At 37.2% G+C, this 19,794-nt stretch overlaps 1 protein-coding gene and 1 long non-coding RNA gene across 7 annotated transcripts in view; one reads left to right on the top strand and one right to left on the bottom strand.

Moving 5' to 3' along the window:
* LOC137496334 (uncharacterized) overlaps nucleotides 1–19,794 on the bottom strand; it is a 197,673-nt gene that overhangs the window by 14,608 nt on the left and 163,271 nt on the right. The window contains exons 4-6 of one of the 6 annotated variants that reach the window (XR_012384201.1): nucleotides 14,094–14,254; nucleotides 13,047–13,216; nucleotides 5,230–5,581 (exon numbers count right to left, since the gene is read on the bottom strand). This is a non-coding gene — a long non-coding RNA (uncharacterized lncRNA). Of the gene's footprint in view, nucleotides 1–5,229; nucleotides 5,582–11,353; nucleotides 13,217–14,093; nucleotides 14,255–19,794 lie in introns of those variants that run through there. The other 5 variants (XR_012384200.1, XR_012384199.1, XR_012384203.1 and 2 more) reach the window with 5 other exon arrangements.
* Nucleotides 1–19,794, top strand: part of skia (v-ski avian sarcoma viral oncogene homolog a) — a 120,573-nt gene that overhangs the window by 52,538 nt on the left and 48,241 nt on the right. The window lies entirely within an intron of this gene.

The raw sequence follows: 19,794 nt of genomic DNA, 5'->3' as shown, positions 1-19,794 counted from the left end.
AATTGTATGTACAGATTTGTTATATGGTGCTGTGTACAAATGCGTATGAGAAGGTATTGCATTGTATATTGTTATAAGGTGCTGTGTATAAGTGCGAATCAGTTAATAGTCCTGAAAATACAGCCAGAATAAAAGCCTTTTCGCAATATTTTAGACCTAAATATTGTAATCAGGCAAATTATGTAAAAAAAAAAAAAAATAATAATAATAATGACTTTTTCTGTATGTAAGCGCTGATAAAGTGGAGATTTTTAGCTCAGTGGAGACAAAACCAAAAAATCATTTAGAGAAAATTTTCTTTACTGTAATTGAAATCTTAGAGTAATCAAAAACGGATACAAACTGATAAACATTGCATGAATTCAATGCTTTGTTTCCGTTGAGGCCTTGGTCACGCTTTTATCAGCAGCAGGGTGGATTACTGTAATGGACTCCTCATTGACCTTCCCAAAAAGACAGTCAGGCAGTTGCAACTCATCCAGAACGCTGCTGCCAGGATTCTTACCAGAATCAGGAAATCAGATCACATCACACCTATCCTCAAATCTTTACACTGGCCCCCAGTTACATTCAGAATGGATTTTAAAGTATTACTATGAATCACCAAATGGCCTAGGAACTCAATACATTTCTGATATGCTCACTGAGTACAAACCTAACAGATCACTCAGACCTTTAGGATCAAATAAATGAGAAATTCCAAGAGTTCATTCAATGCAGGGTGAATCAGCCTTCAGCTACTGCACACCCCCTGCTGCTGGAATCAGCTTTCAGAAATGATCAGATGTGCTCCAACATTAGGCACATTCAAATCAAGGCTGAAAACACATCTGTTTAGCTGTGCCTTTACTGAATGAGCACTGTGCTATGAATGACAGATCACTCTCATGTTTTTCTTTTCTTTTTCATTCCTTTAAAACCTGTTTAACACATTCTAATCTGTTTTTAATCATTTTTAATTATTTTATTTGTTTTATTTTCTTGTTTCCTTTATTCTTGTTTATGTAAAGCACTTCGAATTACCATTGTGTATGAAATGTGCTAAATAAATAAAATTGCCTTTCCTTGATGAAGTGCGACTAAAGAAACACTTAAAAGTGCACTGTAAAAATTGGGTTCAACACAATGTTATCCCAACACAAACTGATTAAGTTAACTTAATCATTTTTTCAAATGTAAGTGGATGGAACAAAAAACAGTTAAGTTGCCCCCCACCCCAAAAGCACAAGAGTTGTGTTGTTTTTTCAACTCATTTTAAATAAGTAGTTTAAACATGCAACAAAAGTAGTTTTTTTTTATGTGTATTTTGTACGTTTACTTTACATTCGACTGATAAAAAGGCACTTCATTAAAAGCCAAAAGACCTAAAATCTAAAAACTGACAGATCCAATGTTAAACAAAATGTTATTGTAATGTCTGGCCTTAAAAACTGCGAGCTCCAGCGTGAGTGCAGGCGTCTCTGGGAGCAGATGCGAAAGAATGAGCTCATTGTTTATGGTTGAAACCTGGTGCAAATGTTGGTCTAAAACGCTCCCAGCTGCCCGACTGCTGTTGGCTGAGCGTCTGGCAGGAGAGATGGAGGAGTGTGGCATGAGGGCGCAGGCGGTGTTCATGTAGGCCACTGCTCATCTGTTTGCTTTTGTTGGGTCAGTCAGACTGCAGGCTTTTGTTCACACCGTGCATCGCTCACATCTGGCTTTCAAATCCGATCATGTTGTAAATGATGATGTTTGTTCGGTATGCTCACTTTATGTCAACATAGGGGACTAATTATCAGGGAAATTGGTTTCTGCTTTTTAATTGAATGATTTACATTGAAAATCAGGTTTTACTTGAACAGGGTTTTCACTTTTTTTTGTACTTTAGATTTGCTAATTGATGTATTTATTTTTGTTAGCATTTGTTCCTATTTTATATGAGCTTTTAGTTTTCAGTTATCAAATTTGTTTTAATTAATTTACTTTCATTTCAATTTTAGATTTGGTCATTTTAGTGTATAATCTTAAACGTTTATTTTAGTTAGTTTGTTTTATTACTTTGAATTAAAATAAAAGCCTTTTTTTATATTTTATTTTGCACACTTTAAAAGAATTTTTATTTTGTTTTTTATTTATATATTTTATTTTTTACATTTTTGTCTTGATTTCAGTTTGTTTTTGTGATTTTTATTTTGTGATTTTATTATATAAAAAATCTTTTTCAGTTTTAGATTGTCGTTTTAGTGCATAAAAAAAGCATTATTCTTGTTAGTCTTTTATTATTTTTAAATAAAATGAAAGCTTTTATTTTTATATTTTATTTAAACTTTTATTAATTTTATCCTAATTTTATTTATGTAAAATTTTTTGGTGATTTCAGTTTTGTGATTTTGTCAGTTTATTATTTTACATTTTTGTATAAAAATAACTAGATTTTTTTTTAGATTTTGTTATTTGGTGCATAAACTTACAAATTTATTATAGTTAGCTTTTTATTATTTTGAATAAAGAAATATCTTTTATTTTTATTTATATTTTCATTTTATTTTGCATATTTCTGCTTGATTTTTATCTTGTTATAATTTCTCCACTTTATAAAATAACTATATTTTTATGTCAGTATTGCATTTAATTGCTTTGATTTAAAGTCATTTTAATTTATTTTAGTTAAACCACAAGCACTCTTTTATTTGGAGGTTTTCAAACAACAAAACAGTTTGAGTCAGAAAATATTCACAAAGCCACATGATGGTCTGTGTCTGTGTGCTGAAGACAAAGGCTCTGTGGTAACTGGATGAGCCTGTGCACACTCAAGTGTTACCAAAACACACACCACACAGACCAAAACATCCTGTCCAACTAGCTCGCTAGAATGCAGCCCTGCAGGTGCAAATGCATACATTTGAATGCTTTAAATCGCAAAGTGTCAATGACAAAAGACAGGTGAGAGTAGTATGTAAGCTTTAGTTATAAAACTACAAGTACCAAAGCCTTTATAGAGTCTGTTCGCTTCACTCTGGATCAAAATGAGAACAGATTATACATTTAAATTTATCCATGTTTAAATCTGAAAATGTTAAAGATCTGCTGGTCAAGGTTAATCAGAATCAGAATCTTTATTGTCATTGTACAAAATACAATGAATTTTACATTTGCCCTTTCCTTCAGTGCAGTACTAATTGTCTAAAACAACAACAACAATAATAACAAGAGATTTTGCAACAATATTATACAAGGAGCATTTCAGAGCTATACATAGACCAAAAACACTTTTTCAAGGTGACATCTAAACAGCAAAGTCCTTTCCATTTAGGGCTTTATTGTATTATTTTCTTTTCTTCAACCTCCCACCTCTCCTGCTTCTTTCCCCCGTCTCTTTTCCTGGTGTGGAAAACACACTCGTCCATCGGCGAGCCAAAACCCAGTCGATGAGAACAGCAGGAAACACGGCCCTCTCCCCGCACCACTGTCCCATCAGAGGAAGGAGAAACCGAGGCTCTGAGAACGTCCCACAGTAAAGGAGACAGGGGAACCTTGGGGAGGGCAGTGTCAATGGAAAATCCTGCCTCTTGCCAACTCACACTGGTACATCCTACTCCTCTCTCTCTCTCTCTCTCTCTCTCCGTCTCTGGCTTCTTCGGCTAGTTTCTCACTCAGGATTTTACTGAGCACAAACTGCATCACAGGCTGGGGGAATATAAAAGCGGAAGCCGCAGCCAAGCCAAGGAACGCACTCTTGAGTCAATGTGGAAAATTATGCAAAGCCTCTTTATTCCCCCCGCCCCCCAACCAAATGCTTTCCTTATGCGCGATTGTGAATGGAAGTTTATATTGCAGTAAGCATTTCTTTCATTGAAAAGTTGGGATCGTGTCGCTGCGAGAAGCACTTCTGAATCGGAATGAATGGGGGGGATTGTGGCTACATTAATGATGTGGCATTTTCATCAGTCACGTGTTCTTGTTGTGATTATGCGAATTGGTGTTGGTTCGTTTTTGCATTGAGCCTCTGGATAATAGAATTTCGTGATAAATCTTGAAGGATTAAGGATGGTTTACAGCAGATCACTTTAATGATAACTATCGGCATCCAGATTAGCACAATAAAGCAAAGCAAAGGCTGTAGTTTTGTGGTCTGGAGCCTTAAATGTTTGAGCTGTTTGATTTGAATGGATTGTGATTGTCTTTCAATGTTTTTATTGTTCATGTTTTGAAAGGTTCCAATAGTAGGGTTTCAGCTATTGTAATAGTTGTGGTGAATACTAAAATGAATTTTGAGGGCTGCACAATATATTGTTTCCGCATCGATATCGCAATATAATCATTTGCAATAGTCACATCGCAGGATATGCAATGTTGATAAATAATGTTACGATAGCTGTTATAACAACAAGTTATGATTGAATCGCCTCTTGTTAAAGATGTGAAATAGTTTGACAACAAGCAGGAAATGTTCATGGGCCAGTCACATCACCACGTTGAAATGGTCTATAATGATTTAAAAAACATTCAGGTATAAGCATTTGTACCGTTTGTGACCTCAGCTGGATTAATTTTATTAAATTATTTTTATTTTTATCAGTCAGTTATTATTCGTGAATACTGTTATACGCGGGAAACGATTAAACACTTTATTTCAATTATGTCTTTTTCTTGATTATATTTATAGATTGTTATGTGTGAAAATACACATGCAAATGCAGAAATGCACTACAAGTAGCACAGACCACAATGAAAACGTGCCATGGAACCTTAAAAGGTTTGTTGACTGTTTATTAAAGTTTTAATTATTCATTCAATTGAGGTCGATCATTCTATGGATCATTCCCCTACACACAGTTTTATTAATCACTGCTTCTTTGAGTTTGCCCATGCTCATATTGGTATAAGATTTGACAGTATCAAGCCAACGAGTTCTTGGGCGGCCTTTTCTCCTACTTCCACTGACCATGACTGGTTTCTCGAGTGAATTGCTATGCATGACAAGACCAAAATAGGATAACTTCTGTTTGGTAATCTTGGCTTCCAGCGAGGTCTTTGGCTTAATGCACCCTAGGACTTCTTTATTGGCGATTCTCACTGTCCATGGGCTGCAGTGCTTATATCCTTACTTTACTATTAGATTATACGGAGATGTAAATAGTAAACATTAATTCATCAATCTCTAATTAAACATGTGCATGAAAACACTCACAACACATGCAAATACAGAATCGCACTGCAAGTAGCACAGACCACAAGGAAAATGTGTCTGGGAATCTCAAAAGGTTCATAGACTGTTTATTTGGTTTTCAATTATCCGTTCAATTGAGGTCGATTTTCAGTCATTGTATGGATCATTCCCCTCCACACAGTTCTATTAATCGCTACGCATGTTTGCTCATGTTGGTTTCAGATTTGACAGCATCGAACCAAGTTCTTCCTCCTAGTCCCACTGATCATGACTGCCGTCTCGAGTGAATTGCTACACAGGTCTTTGGCTTGATGCACCCTAGGACTTCTTTATTGGTGATTCTTGCTGTCCACAGGATGCGCAACAGTCTTCTCCAGCACCACAACTCGGAGGCGTCAACCTTGATCGTCCATGTCTCACAGCCATAGGTTGCTATAAGGAAGATGGACGCGTTGACTAGCCTTGCTTTAGTTGCAGTGCTGATATCCTTACATTTCTCATTAGATGTTATGGAGATGCAAATAGTAAACATTAATTCATCAATCTCTGACTAAACATGTGCATGAAACACTCTCAACACAAGCAAATACAGACAATGAAAATGTGCCCCCCAAAATTTTATAGATTGTTTATTAGATTTGATGGATTTGCACTTCCAGTGCAGAATCATCCCAATTGATCTAACATTATACATTCTTTCCAAATACAGAAATGAAGTCATATGATGAAATTGTATTCATATCATAATATTTCGCATAATAAAAAACTATCGCAATGTTAGAATTTTTCAATATTGTGCAACCCTATTTTGAACGAAAATTGTATTCATTGACATAATAGTTATTATTCTTGGTGTGAACATGCGAAAACTTTTTGGAGCCTATATACAAAAGATTAGGACATTAGTTTCACTGCTTTTTAGACTCTTTTATGCAAGCATTAAGCTTTGAAGAGTGCACTACATATGTTCCTCTGTCTTCCTTTTATTTAAACACGTTCAAATATCAAAACCACAGATAAAACAAGCTGGCACAGAGCACGATATGTAGCAACACTCTTTGCGAAATGCTGTTTTGTAAGGTAGCAGTGAACTTGTACACGAAATCTGTCACGCACACTCGCAAATCTCTTAGCATGTGGAAGTTAATATGAAGAAGCCAGTTAGTCAATTGGCTCTATTGGTATTTTTAAGCTGCTTAACAGAGCGTGACCTTTCACCTTGAAGTCTATGGTTTGAACTGAGCCACAAACAGCACGCACTGGAAATAAAAGATAGATAAATCCCCTTTACTTTGCCATTGAAAGACTTCCACCATCAATTGGGTCCATCAAAATCCAGGAAGAACAACGTGTTTCATTGGGAAAGCCTCTGGAAGCGTGGTACCTCTAGACATCGGTCGTCTTTTCCATCTGCGGGCTAAACGCTTATGTAACCAAGACAAATATCCATTTTTGTGGGATTTTGTCATTTAAGTGGGTTTGAATCAGAAAGGCCAGTTTTTCCGGTTGAATGCGCGCTCCAAATTGTGTTAGCATTCAGGAAGGTTAACCGCAGCGCTCAAACTGAATTTACACCCTCGCGTGGCGTCAATGATTTCATCTTTTATATTCCTTATATTTCTCGCTCGCGCTCTCATTTTATGCGCAACCTCATCACACAAATATTAACGATCCCCAGGAGTTTAGGAATGACGTCTGTGTTCGGAACTGTATCCTTCAGAACTGGCTGAGCTGAAGGAGAGCGAAAGACAGGGAGAGGAATAACAGGACTGGATGATAGATTTGATTTGGTTCTGTTTGTAGAGCTGGAGTTTGGCTTAGGCAGACTGTTTTGTCGGTTTCCATGGAGAAAAACACTCGCTCTGCCAGACGCTGGAGAGTACAAGAGCGAAAGAAGGAAACAGAGAGAGAGAGAAGGGGAGCGAAAGAAAGCGCAAGTCGGAAAAAAAAGGACGAAAGCCCATCCAAGAATTTGTAGGGTGTGGAGATGGACAACGTATCTCGCAGTGCTGAATGATGAATAACGTGCAGGCGCAGGGTCTCGCGTATATTCTTTTTCACAACGGCCCCCCTAAAATGTGCTAATATGAAATGTTAATGAAACAAGATGAAAGGCCAGGAAAGCTTCTTTTCCTTTTCTCCCCTCCGCCGCTTCTCTCGTGATGCATATGCTCTGCGCATGACATGCTATCTGTCTCTTTTATGAGGTGAGTTACAACTCGCTCCTGTCTGTCTTCATGAATGAGGGATGAGAGCCATTAGCAGAGGGAGAAAAGGAGAGATGGAGCTCCGAGAGGGATGATTGATGCTTCGAGTTATTCGACAGATTGAACTGAGGCAAAGGTCAACTTTTAAAGAGAGCAAGGCTCTAGAACCCAAGGCACTTTCATAATTACTGTGTGTTTTAGTGTGTGAGAGTGTGTGTGCGTGTGTGTGGGTGAGGAAATTAGTTTTAGTGTAGGTTTTTAATTTAAGGGGGATTTGGGAGGGTGGATGTGAACATTTGGGCATGTTTTGGATGGTAAAGCTTTTATGTATGCTATTTTCACAAACAATTCAACTCATAAAAACTAGCATTTATTTGGAGTGAAGGTCTAATGATTTACCTTTTGTTTAGACACAATTTTACTACAAATACCACAGTTAAATTAGGATTTGTATAGCAAAATCATGGTTAAATTGTGGTTAATTACATGGTTTTAACTTTCTTAATGGAATGTCAATGTTTTATTTAACATTTTCTTTTGGTAAATGACAGTAAAGTTCAAGAGGCTTGAGACAGATGTTTTAATAATTTCCTTGATTTTGGGGACTCTGGTTGACATTTTAAGATGCAAATCAAGTTCGCAATCAATCAATTAAAGGCTTTATCTTGAACCGATTAATTTCTGTGATTCAGTATAAATTAGTTTAAAGGGCCACGAATCCCTCCCTCCTTTCAGCAGATTGTTCTTACACCTATAGTTTGAAAAAGTAAGGAAAAGTGGATGAGTCCAGCTTTGTTTAGGTGGAAGGGTTTGCATGAAAAGGGGAGTTTTATTACATGCACTAAAGCTGATTTTAACACCAGCAACACAAACACAGAAGCAGGGGAGATAGATAGTGATTTAGCATTTACAGAGGATCTGAGAACTGGGTGGAAGTGATGGATTTTCAGTTCAGAATATTGTAGTGATAAATTTAGTTACTAAATCATTTTGACTAAGGTATGTCTTCAAAAAACTGAGAGAGTACTGCTGACGATACTAACTTTACCGTTTGAGTAGACAAAAAACAAAGAACAGTGATCACACACTTACCAAATTTGTAGAGACAGGACAATCAACAACAACTGGAACAGCTCTCATTGTGGGAAAATGGAAACAAAACCTTTGATTTATAAACACAACACTGACGACCCATGTCCCCAAACAATTCTTCTACTACTTGTTTGAATTACGATTGACAAAAAAAGTGGAGTCTCTCTGAACACTGTAACAAGTAAAAGGAGTCTTTGAAGCTATATCATGGTTATTCATGAAGTTGCATCTCGTTTAAAAAGAGGGCTGATTGGTTCTTTCTTATGAATTAATGCTGGAAGCTCAAAGACGTCAACCATGTACCGGCTGGAACAGACAGCCAATCTTCACGCTGGAATTTACTTAATGATCTCATCGCTGTGATGCAGCTTCGAATTTTTAATTTTAAACTGGAAGAACTAATTTGCTTTTAATAACGTGAAAACAGCTAATTTTCAATTTTAGTGAAATAAATGTGTCCTAATAGTGTTTTTAGAAACGTGGAACACATATATGACAGTCAACATCTCAAATCTGCGTGTTTCGTGACCCTTTAATGAATTGGCTAGGTGACAAGTGAAGCATTAAAATCCAGTTACATGAATCATTTATAATGTTTATTTCTAATAACTGATTCAACGATTCATTTGTGTCATTACTTAAATAGTTTTCATGGTAGTTTTTATTATTTTAAATGCTTTATAAAAGAATGTATGTAGATAGGGTAGAATATTGATGTTAAATATTATGCATTTTCAATTTGGTGCATTCATAAAAACTAATTTTCAACTGTTTCACAAAAAAAAAATTAATAATAAAATCCTATGTGAATGAAAACCACAATTTCAGAACAAGGAATTTCAAGAAAGACTTTTTTTAAGCTACATATTGCAAGGTTGTAGTAGGTGGGAGGGTTCGGATTGGTGATTTTGTATGGGTGTCTTTCTTCTTTCCCAGTCACAGTCTTAAGCTTTCGTTCTGCCTCACTGAAGACTTTCGAAAGGCAGATTTACATTAAACAAATACGCAGACACGCAGATGTACAGTTGGACACGCCTCGGTACTTCAGAGAAACCGAGAAAGAAAGAAAGGCCTGTCCCTTTCTTCTTCTGCTTGGGTTTGTGAGCGAGGGAAAGGAATTTCCAGCTTCGTGTCTGTACGTGCACGTCAGCTATCAGATTATCGTCTCAGGGTTCAGGTGTGCTCAGGTATGCAGCAGCTCTGCATAGGACTTGAGCAATGCCAACACCATCATGCCCACTTTTAGAGGCAGGTGCACGCAAACAAACACACAGCAGACAAGCTCGCACACATCCACCGGGCTGGCACTCCCTTTAACTACACTGCTGGAGCAAACAGGGCACAAATCTCTTGACACACAGACATAAGCACACGCTGATGGCCGCTCTTTGCTTGGTGCTGTGTCTGGCATTGCTATAGCAACGTCAGCGGCACACTAGAGCTGGCAGGGTTGTGTTTGCTTGGATGCATGGGAGAATTGCTCTCGTTTGGACCCTTATGTTTTGGTCAGTGGATTAAGATCACATTTTGGATAGCGCTGCCATTTTTGGCTTTGCCTCCAAGTTTCGTCTAGGGGATGTTTGTGTGTGCGGGATAGTTTAGTCTGCAAAAGAGGTATGGGAAATCTCTTCTGGAGATCAGCGAAGAGCCTTTGTTCTGTTTCTAAAGAAAGATCTCTGAATGTAGGTTACAGTCACTATGAGATCTGTTTTTTAATGATATATTTTTTAAATATTTGTATTTATTGTCAATTATTTGTTCGTGCACATCGCTGTTGCACTATTCCACTATTGCAAACAGTGTTGGGTAAGTTACTTTAAAAAGTAATAGATTACAAATTACTGGAGACAACTGGAAAATTGTAATCTGATTACATTACTAATTACTTCATGTTAAAAGTAATCAGATTACTAATTACTTAACTTTAAAGTTACTTATAAAACATAATATATGCCTATAAAAATACAAAATAAAATAAACTGCGGCTCTCTCAGTAATTTAATATTTACTGAAAAACATTACAATGAATTAATCACAGCAGCTGCTTGACATATTGAATTGACTTCTATAAAGACCTAAAGGGTTTGCCTAAACCCTTGTTCCAAATCTGTTTTTTTTTTTTACACAAAAGAAGACATTTAGAAGAAAACTGGACATGTTTGTCTGAGGTAATTAGAAGCTGACTGGTCAGTTCTTGTTGCATGACTTGTGTTTTTCAAATGGTGTGCCTGGAAAATGAGAGCGCACGCAATATGCACTCTGAATATTTGTACACAAGCTGCACGCCTCTATTGGAAATAATGAAATTGCATGTGCAAAAGACACAATACGTAAACGGCCCTATAATCAGCTACACTTCGCTTCACATTCAAGAGATACCTTCACCAATCCTGCACAAAAATTCAATTCAGCCTGTTTAGGCTGAGTTGGGCCACTGTATTTTTGGGCGCTGGTGTCCTCCTTGCTGACGATTATTGTCATAGAATGCTCTCTGTTCAAGTGCTTGAACAAGTTTCTGATCGAGTTATAAAAGCAGTGTAAAGTTCTTAAGAGACTTGTTTTAGCCTCAATGAAATCAAAATAAAGTCTGTACTTCCACTTGAAGAATCGAACTCTCGTCAGCAATCATTTCAGCTCGCATTATCCAGTAATTTAAAAAGTGCATGCTTATAAACTGATTTGCAATACAAATATAGCATTTTTTTGTCTAAAAACTATATTTGTAACGCAGGTAAGGCAATTACATTGACTTTAGTAACTGTAATCAAATGACACATATTTAAAATGTAATTCGTTACATTACTGTGTTCCCCAAAATGTAGTTAGAATACAACAATGCCTGACTGTTGTGTTACACCCAACTCTTATTGCAAATCACATGAAATCGCAGCAGAAGGAAAACAATCAAGTTTTGTCCTACATTTATTCTCGTTTCACTTGAATGTACATCACAATAATTAAAAATGGACACATTTTATTGCATGCTATCTCTTTTAAACAGTTTATTAATAATTATTTTAGGGGTTTTTCCACCTTTAATTTGGATAGGACAGTGAAGGTTACAGACAGGAAAGTATTGGGAGCAAATAGAAGGGAAGCGTCGGCAAAGGATTTTGAGCCGGGAATCAAAGTCTGGTCGCTGTGAGCACCATTGTGCTATATAGGCACACTAAACCACTAAGCTATTGGTGCCAACTTTAAAACATTTTTTATAAAATCTCCCCTCTCTAATATTGTGTTGACATTAAAATACTTCCAAAAATCACAGCCAATCAGAACAGGTTAATGATTAATAACTATTTATGTAGAGCAGTTCAATGAAATCTGAGAGTGGGCGGGGCTAGAGTAGCACAGTGTGAAAAAAACATCTTGTTTATACAATTCTAAAAATCACAGCCAATCAGCACCGGCTGATGATTAATAAACATTAATGCAGAGAGGTAGATTGGACCAATGTGATTTCACGGTGGACGGAGCTGCAACACATCCTATCACAAAACATCTAAATTAACACAAAAATCTTGTTGCTTGTCAAATTTGTATAGTTGAGGCTATGTATTGGTGTAAATAGAATTTCTCAATCAGCGTAATGTAAATCAAATATGTTTAAGTGCTCTTTATCTCGCTCTTTTGAGTCCTCTATTGGAATTTTTACATAGTAATTCATACAACTTCAAGCAAACGATGCGATAAAAGATCACTATGCTTTTAAGCAGACTCCTTCAGCGTTTTGAGGAATGTGAGTGTGGATGGAGTGAATGAATAACTGAAATGTGTTTTCTGATAGGGGTGAGGACGAGGTCAGCGCTTCCTTATTTTCTGCCGTTATAATGTCAGACAGACTTTCCTGCATTGAAACATTCTTCAGCAAAATTGCTCTTTTTGCCACCACTATTGGCACACACACCCAAATACACACGCACACACTGAGGAAACAGTCATCTTCCTGTCTGCACACTAAAGGGTTAGCAAGAAACGTGTGTCTTTAGGATCGGGGCACTCTGGCAGGTTTAATTGACCTGCTCTGGGTTTGTTCTAGGCATCGTTTTACCAGGTCAGACTCGGTGTGAAACCAGTAGACTCGAAATGAAGTGTGTGATCGTGAGTAATCATTACCACACTCTTAACCATCAAGTGTGAACGCATCAGTTGATTGTTGTTGTTCCAGTCATAAAAACCTACCAAACCTGAACCATAATGACAACTTTCTGCTCTCTAAAAAGGACTGCACTTTGGGACTTTGCCTTCATTAAACATATATTGAATGTCAGCGTTAGACGTGAGGTTAAACAGAGCCACCCAGACCGAGATATTTTTTTTCTTTCTCTTTTTCTTTCTCTCTTTCAGTCTGTCTGAACATGTTTGCAGTAAATTGTCTCTCCCCTCCGGCAGTCACATAAAACCAATCCTTTTTAATTAAGACCAACTCCAGTGAGAAAAGTGCCAAGCTTTTTTCCCCTTTCCTATTTTTTTCTCTCTCTTTTTTTTCAACCACAACATCCTGTCTTTTTACTCTTTCTCTCCTCCTCCTCCTCCTCCTGCTGTTATTTCTTCAACACCTCCCCTCATCAAGCAGAGCATTAGTGTCTGTCTCTCACCCTTCATGTTTGTTTTGATACAGAGCAGATGGATTTAGGATTTTCTGCGACCCCCGGACCACTCAGTGCTTGTTTTTTCTTTACATCTATTGCTTTATTCCTCCTCCTCCACTGCATTTCTTTTTGTTTCAGCCAAGTCGTCAAACTGTGAGTGTAGATTTGGGGAAGAGCTGTAACAACATTATAGAACAGAATATTTCACAGCTGGGAGTGGAAAAAATACCACATTTGTATTTGTAAAAACATTGTACTGATGAATATTATCTCGCTACAGTTATTGTTCAAATGACTTTAATGTTTTTGCATTTGCTGTCTACAATGAAATAATGTTTTATAAGATCCTGGTATTGATTTTAGAATGGTCCCTACCTTATATCTAAACCTATATTTCAGATTATTATTTTATTTAATTTTATGCAGCTGTCTACAATAGATTTTATTACATTTTTTGTTTTATTTTATTATATTTTGTTTTATTTGATTTTTATTTCATTTTATTTTTTAAATTGTATGTTATGTTATTTTGTTTTGATTTGTTTTATTTTTATTTTATTTGTATTTAATTTAATTTAATTATTTTAGTGTGCTACTTTGTTTTATTTTATTGTATTGTAATTTTGTTTTGTTTTATTTATTTTTGCTTTATTATTTTATTTTATTTGTTTTTATTTTGTTTTATTTTATTTTATTATGTTTTGTTTTATTTATTTTATTTAGTTTTTTTTCATTTTATTTTATTTGATTATTTTATTGCATGTTATTTTGTTTTATTATTTTCTTTATTTTATTTTATTTTGTTTTGTTTTTTTTTGTTTTATTTATTTTTATTTTAGTTATTTTATTATTTAGTTTATTTTATTTTATTTTCATTTCACTTTGTTTTATTTTATTTTTTATTTTATTTTTTTTTTTATTTATTTTTTTTTTTGTTTAATTTAATTTTATTTTATTTTATTTATTTTAAATAACCATCAAAGCACTCTGCAGATCTGCTGGGAATCCAGCAGGACAGTTGAACTCCTCGTGCCCCCTCAGGCTTGCCCTGACCTGGCTTTGGCGATCAGTTGTCCCCTTCTCCACATGCAGTTTATAGCAGCCTTGCTTTCTTCATTCTGATTAGGGTTGGGGGCACAACAACCGGAATGATGGCTGTAAACTTCAGACTGTTTACGACTCAGGACTGGTCAGTCACCTCTGAATGAACCCACCTAAAACAGAGAGAGAGAAAGAGAGCATTCGACCCCAACTTCACCCTCGCTTTTTACAGGCCCGCTTTTTTACTACCCTCATCAGCCCTTTGCACTCATCCCTCACACCCTTCGTTGTTCTTCCCCCCCTCTCCTTTTACCACGTTATTTCAGTTTTTCACTGTTTATCAGTTTAACACCTGTTCCTTCCATTGGCGCTGTGGTCAGTGTGTTTTTTAAAATGATGCCATCGCTAAACTGTAATAAACATATGAGCGTTCAATTATATGACTGGCTTTATTGTTTTTCCATGTGTGCATTTTGTACATCGAATGTCTTTATTAGAATTTAAAATAAAATAAAATTCTTTAAAAAATTGTTGTAATATAAATACAGGCAGCAAAATAAAATAAAAATTGGAAATCTTATTTTTTAAATCTTATTTTATAGTTGGAAACTCTTTTTGTTTATGTATTTATTTATATGCAGAATGCTTTGATGCCTCACTCTTATGTTTATGACGGTTTGGTGATGGCATCATTTTATATATAAGTTTTATACGCAAGTTTTAAATATTAAAAATATACCAATGAGCATTATTTTTATGTCAAGTATGTCAATGTTCAGTGTGTGTGTAAACCCGATGCACTCCATTGCATCACATTCGCCCCAGTTCAAGTAATCAGACATTATTGACATTCGGAAAAAAAAAAAAAACGCGGTTCATCTGAGGCTGCGATACACTCACAGTGTTTTATGGATTTTGTTAGCGCCGGTGGTTTGACATGTAGCCGTTAGCAGTGGTCAACACAGGCTGTGACTTTAACACACTGTGTCCTGCACTGCTGAGTTCATGCTCCGGCCCTCTGCAAACCAGCAATCAATTATCAGTCTAGCCGGAGCAAGGCCAGGACACATGAGACCTGGGTGGCTGTGTGTGTGTGTGTGTGTGTGTCTCTTGGCTGGTGTCCACTACAGCTCAGGCAGCTTTGAGAGTGTGTGTGTGTGGGTTTGCTCGAATCATAGGGTTAAAGTCAAAACCAACACCTGCTGCTCTTAAACTAGCACATTACAGGCTTGCAACTGGAGATTTTATATGCACACGTGCACCGCAGACCTATTTACACACATGTGAGTGAAACAAGATTTTAGGATGCATGATTTATTAGTGCCTCCGTGGAATGGGTCAAATGCTGCTGGTCATATCAGTATTGCATCTTAACGCAGGGTCACATGCATGTTAATGCCAGATGAAAAACGGAGCAATATGTATTGTGAAATCCATATGAATTAATTTGACCTAAATTATGTACATGTAATCGGCATGGTCAGAGTTGAAAAATGCATCCAACTAGCACGCGACAAGCATTAGAGTAGTTTGACAGAAGTAGGACAGGGCATTTGGGCACACAGTCGCTCTTTTTTCCTGATGCCCCCTTTTTGTCATCCTCTTCTTTCTGGCATACTTTACAATCCAGCATTCAGAGGAGGAAGACCTCCTGCTCTGGGATGATAATACTTGGTGGGCTAAATTAGGGCTGTGAGACTTGGGAAAAATATCTAATTGTGATTTTTTTTTTTTTTTGGACAGATATTGCTATTTCTATTTGATTTGCTATTTCATTTTGTAGTTAAGCTATATCATAGCTTCTTATTCCCTGCAGGCACAGGACATCCACATGATGTCATATTGACGTTGTACCCTAATGTAATGGGGACATTGGAGTTTATTTGGAAATGAAAATCGGGTTGACGTCAAATCCCAACATCAAGTCGACGTCAATGTCCAATGTCCAACCTACAATCAACCAAATACCACTGTTTTCAATGTTACACCTTGACGTTGTGTGGACGTTACCACTATGACATCTATCAGACGATGGATTTTGGTCACTTTCCAACACAACCTAAAATCACCAAAATATCAACGTAATTTGGACGTCTAAATAACGTCCTGTTGGTGCAGTAGCACTTCAGTTTAAATCCCGGCTCTAGGACATTTCCCATCTTTACCCCCTCTCTCTCCCACTTCACTTCCTGTCTGAAATACTGTCCTATGCATTTATTAAAGGCAAAAAGGCCAAAAATAAATCTTAAAAATAAATAAATAAATAAATAAATAATGTTGTCCTTAGCTTACCTGGCATAATGACCTAAATCTAACCTAATATTAAAGTCTTATGATATTGTGTGTCTGCTGGGCTGCTAAAATGCACTGAGTGTTAAAAAAGGAACTAATAAGATTGTAACTTAAACATATATTCAAATTTGTTTTTAAATATTTAGAAATGAAACACTCATTTTTCTCTAGAGCAAACTGTAATTTGAATTACTATATTTATTACACAAATATTTTTGTGTGGGTGTTCTGGATAGTTTGCTTGCGCAATTCTGATAGGGCAGAACAAAAGTGTGTGCACTCAATTGCCTAGTAAGACGGCAGGCACCGCATTTGCTCTGGGTACGGGAAATTAAATAATACATATTTCATATCGCAGCTTTTTGCAATTAGCTAATCGTAACATTTCAAATCACGATTCTATTTCAATCAGTCGCACAGCCCTAGGCCAAATGCAGCTTTTTTTTTTTTTTGCATCTCAAAATTTGAATGCAACTAAGCTGATCAGGGCTTGCATTTAATCGAGTGAACTTTCATGACATCGATTGTTATATATATACTTTTTTCCAATTTCCACAGTGATCTGCATCATTCTTTAGTCCTCTGGCTATTGGTAAGGATCTGGATTCTGGGTTTAAGATACTCATTAAAGAAAATCTGTCTGTTTGGGTTTGGACGACTAATACGAGCGGATTATAATCCCATCTGGCTGTCGCTGGATAACGTACCTCGCGGATTAAGGCGCAAGCCGGCAACACACATGCAATTCACCCAGCAAACTGCATCTGTCTGCTTTCCTCTAGGTATCAGTGCACTGTCTGGTGGATTGGCCTGGTTTATGTCACCTCTACTAACCCACACATCAACATAAAGATAGAATCAATGCCAGCAACTTGTCTCTGGTCAATTAGCATCGGTTTGTTCAGTGGGCAGAGACATTCTTTATTGATTTGTCACACACACCATTGCAACTACAGACCAAATGCCTCATGTGAAGGCTGTGAGAGAAGTTTTTACTTTAGTGGGCCAACACAGAATGACATCCTTCAAACAAATGTAATAAATATACCAATTAAAATGATTTACAAACACTTTTACTCCAGTTGAGCATAGCACTTTTATTCATCAGTTCCTTTTGCTTGAGCAATACGTTTTCTTTATGAGTACCCCAAGGCTATATGCTCTAACTCTAGGAATTGTGAGATCTGTGCTCCAGCTCTGCGCTCTACTTTGCAAAAATCTTTTTTTTTTTTTATTCTGCTTTAGCTTGCGGTTTCAATTGAAAGTTTTGGGATTAAAGGGTTCAACCAGAAATGAAAATTTACTCTCCTTATTCCCACCCTCAAATGGTTCCAAACCTTTAGGAGTTTCTTTTTTTCTCTTGAACACACACAAAGAAAGATGTTGGAAACCGAAAGCCATTGAACATCAGTTTTAGAAAAAGAAGATACTATAGCGCTATTGGTCACATTCTTTGTCAATCATTCTTTCCAACAGTTTATCCCTGGTTGAAACACTGATTGAGTGATTACATGAGAAGTCAGATCCCAGTTCATTTTGCGCCAAACTATGTGAAGAACAGCCAACAATTTCTAAATTCCCCTCAAATTATGCTGGTTTAAATAAATTATATTAGTGTTCCTGGGGTGGCACGGTGGCTCAGTGGTTAGCATTGTCATTGGTTCAAACCCTTGATCGGTCAGTTGGCATTTCCGTGTGGAGTTTGCATGTTCTCCCTGTGTTTGCATGTTCTCCCAAACAGTCCAAAGCAACATTGGCTCAATCTGAAAACGTAGCCCTTTATACGTTTCTGGAGATCGCAAATTATGTAACCAGAAGTACGTATGGCTGCATTCCGTCTTTAAAATGAACGCTATGGGCAGTAGGATGTTGTTCCTGTCCACGCTTACCAGCTGACTGCTTGCCTCTGTATGGATGGCTTTCCTGCTGTTACCAGTTTGTAAAACATATACTGGATAAGTTGGTGGTTCATTCCGCTGTGGCAACCACTAATAAATAAAGGGACTAAGCCATAGGAAAATGAATGAATGGATATTAGTGTTTTTCTATTTGTGTAACTGTTCCTAAAGCTTAGAAATTGCTATGAAGTGAGAAGCTTTCTCTTTCCTCAACGCCTGTGGGAGGCCATTTCCTCCCATGATGATGACGAGCCATTTCCTCTCTGATAGGAAAAGGTTTTGTCCGGTTTGTCTGGACGGCCTGAGTGTGTGTGTGTTTGTGTGTGTGGCCTGCTTTCTAGCAGCCACCACCAGACTGTGGCGATATGAAGCCATGCTGTGAAAAATCCCTTTAGCATGGCTCTTTTACAGAGGATTTGTCTGTCTGTTGGAGAGAAGAACACACCATGATTGTTAGTTAGGGATTTAGAGTTGTAATTTAAGCGCTTACTTCCTTGAAATGGTGATTTCGGTGAGAGGAGAGGTGTGTAGGCTTACTGTAGTTCTACTTATGCTTGTGTTAGCATGAGTGTGCAATGTATTACCGCTGTGCTAAATGTTAACAAAGGCAGAAAAAAGTGCATGTGTGTGCGTGCGTGCAGTTATGCATGCGAGGCAGAAGGCCAGAGAGCGAGGTCTGCATTAGTAGAGCTCTGTCTGGGTCAGCTGTGATTGTGTTAGACTGGGGCCATCTACCATTAATTTGCCACAGACTGGAGCCTGGCTGTAAATGAACCTGGCATTAGCATGCTAAATCACCCCGGCCTGCTGGTGCCATGTGATTGGTCGTCAACTCGGCACCCATGTCCCGGTTGGCGTCCCACAGTCACACCACTCAGCAACCTCAATCCAACACTGTCACCATGTTGACCTCTGGGTCCATATGTGGGTGGTACGGTACGGTTCGGTATGCTTTCATGGCCTTTTCCACTGTCAAAATGTACTAAAAAGCGAACCGTTCCCTGTCGAAAGGGTACCTAGCATAACAAAAGGGTACCAAATGGCAGAGCAAGATGTGCAGCTGAACGCTATTAGTTTACAGAGATACATCCCTAGCTCATGCCCAAGCCAAGCAAATGAAAACAAAAGAAGCGTTCCTTTTTAAATACACAGCCGAGACATTACACCATAATAATATATACATATAATAACGAGCCATGGTCGACCTGAGCTCAAACGAACCTCATCGTCATCGAAGAAGAGCAGAATCGAAGTGTCCTGTTTTTGTTTACAAGGCTGTCTAAAGCGCAAGTGGTTTCACTTTCGTGAGAGCTTGTGTGCGTCTATATTTGAAACGACGAACTTCTTGAGCTGATAATAATGCATTTGCATGATTATTGAAGTACTTCTACCATGTTTTATTATTATCATCACTTTTTGGACTATTAAATAATAACTCAGGATGATGGAATTACTTTCTAACTAGAGGTTACATGTGCTGGTGAAGATTAAAGATGCAGATGAGAGGTTTGCACTGACTGCAG

Source organism: Danio rerio, chromosome 8 (genome assembly GCF_049306965.1).
Source record: "Danio rerio strain Tuebingen ecotype United States chromosome 8, GRCz12tu, whole genome shotgun sequence".
Taxonomy (NCBI): Eukaryota; Metazoa; Chordata; class Actinopteri; order Cypriniformes; family Danionidae; genus Danio; species Danio rerio.
Note: the sequence above shows the minus strand (reverse complement) of the source record. Positions and strands in the feature narration are given on the sequence as shown.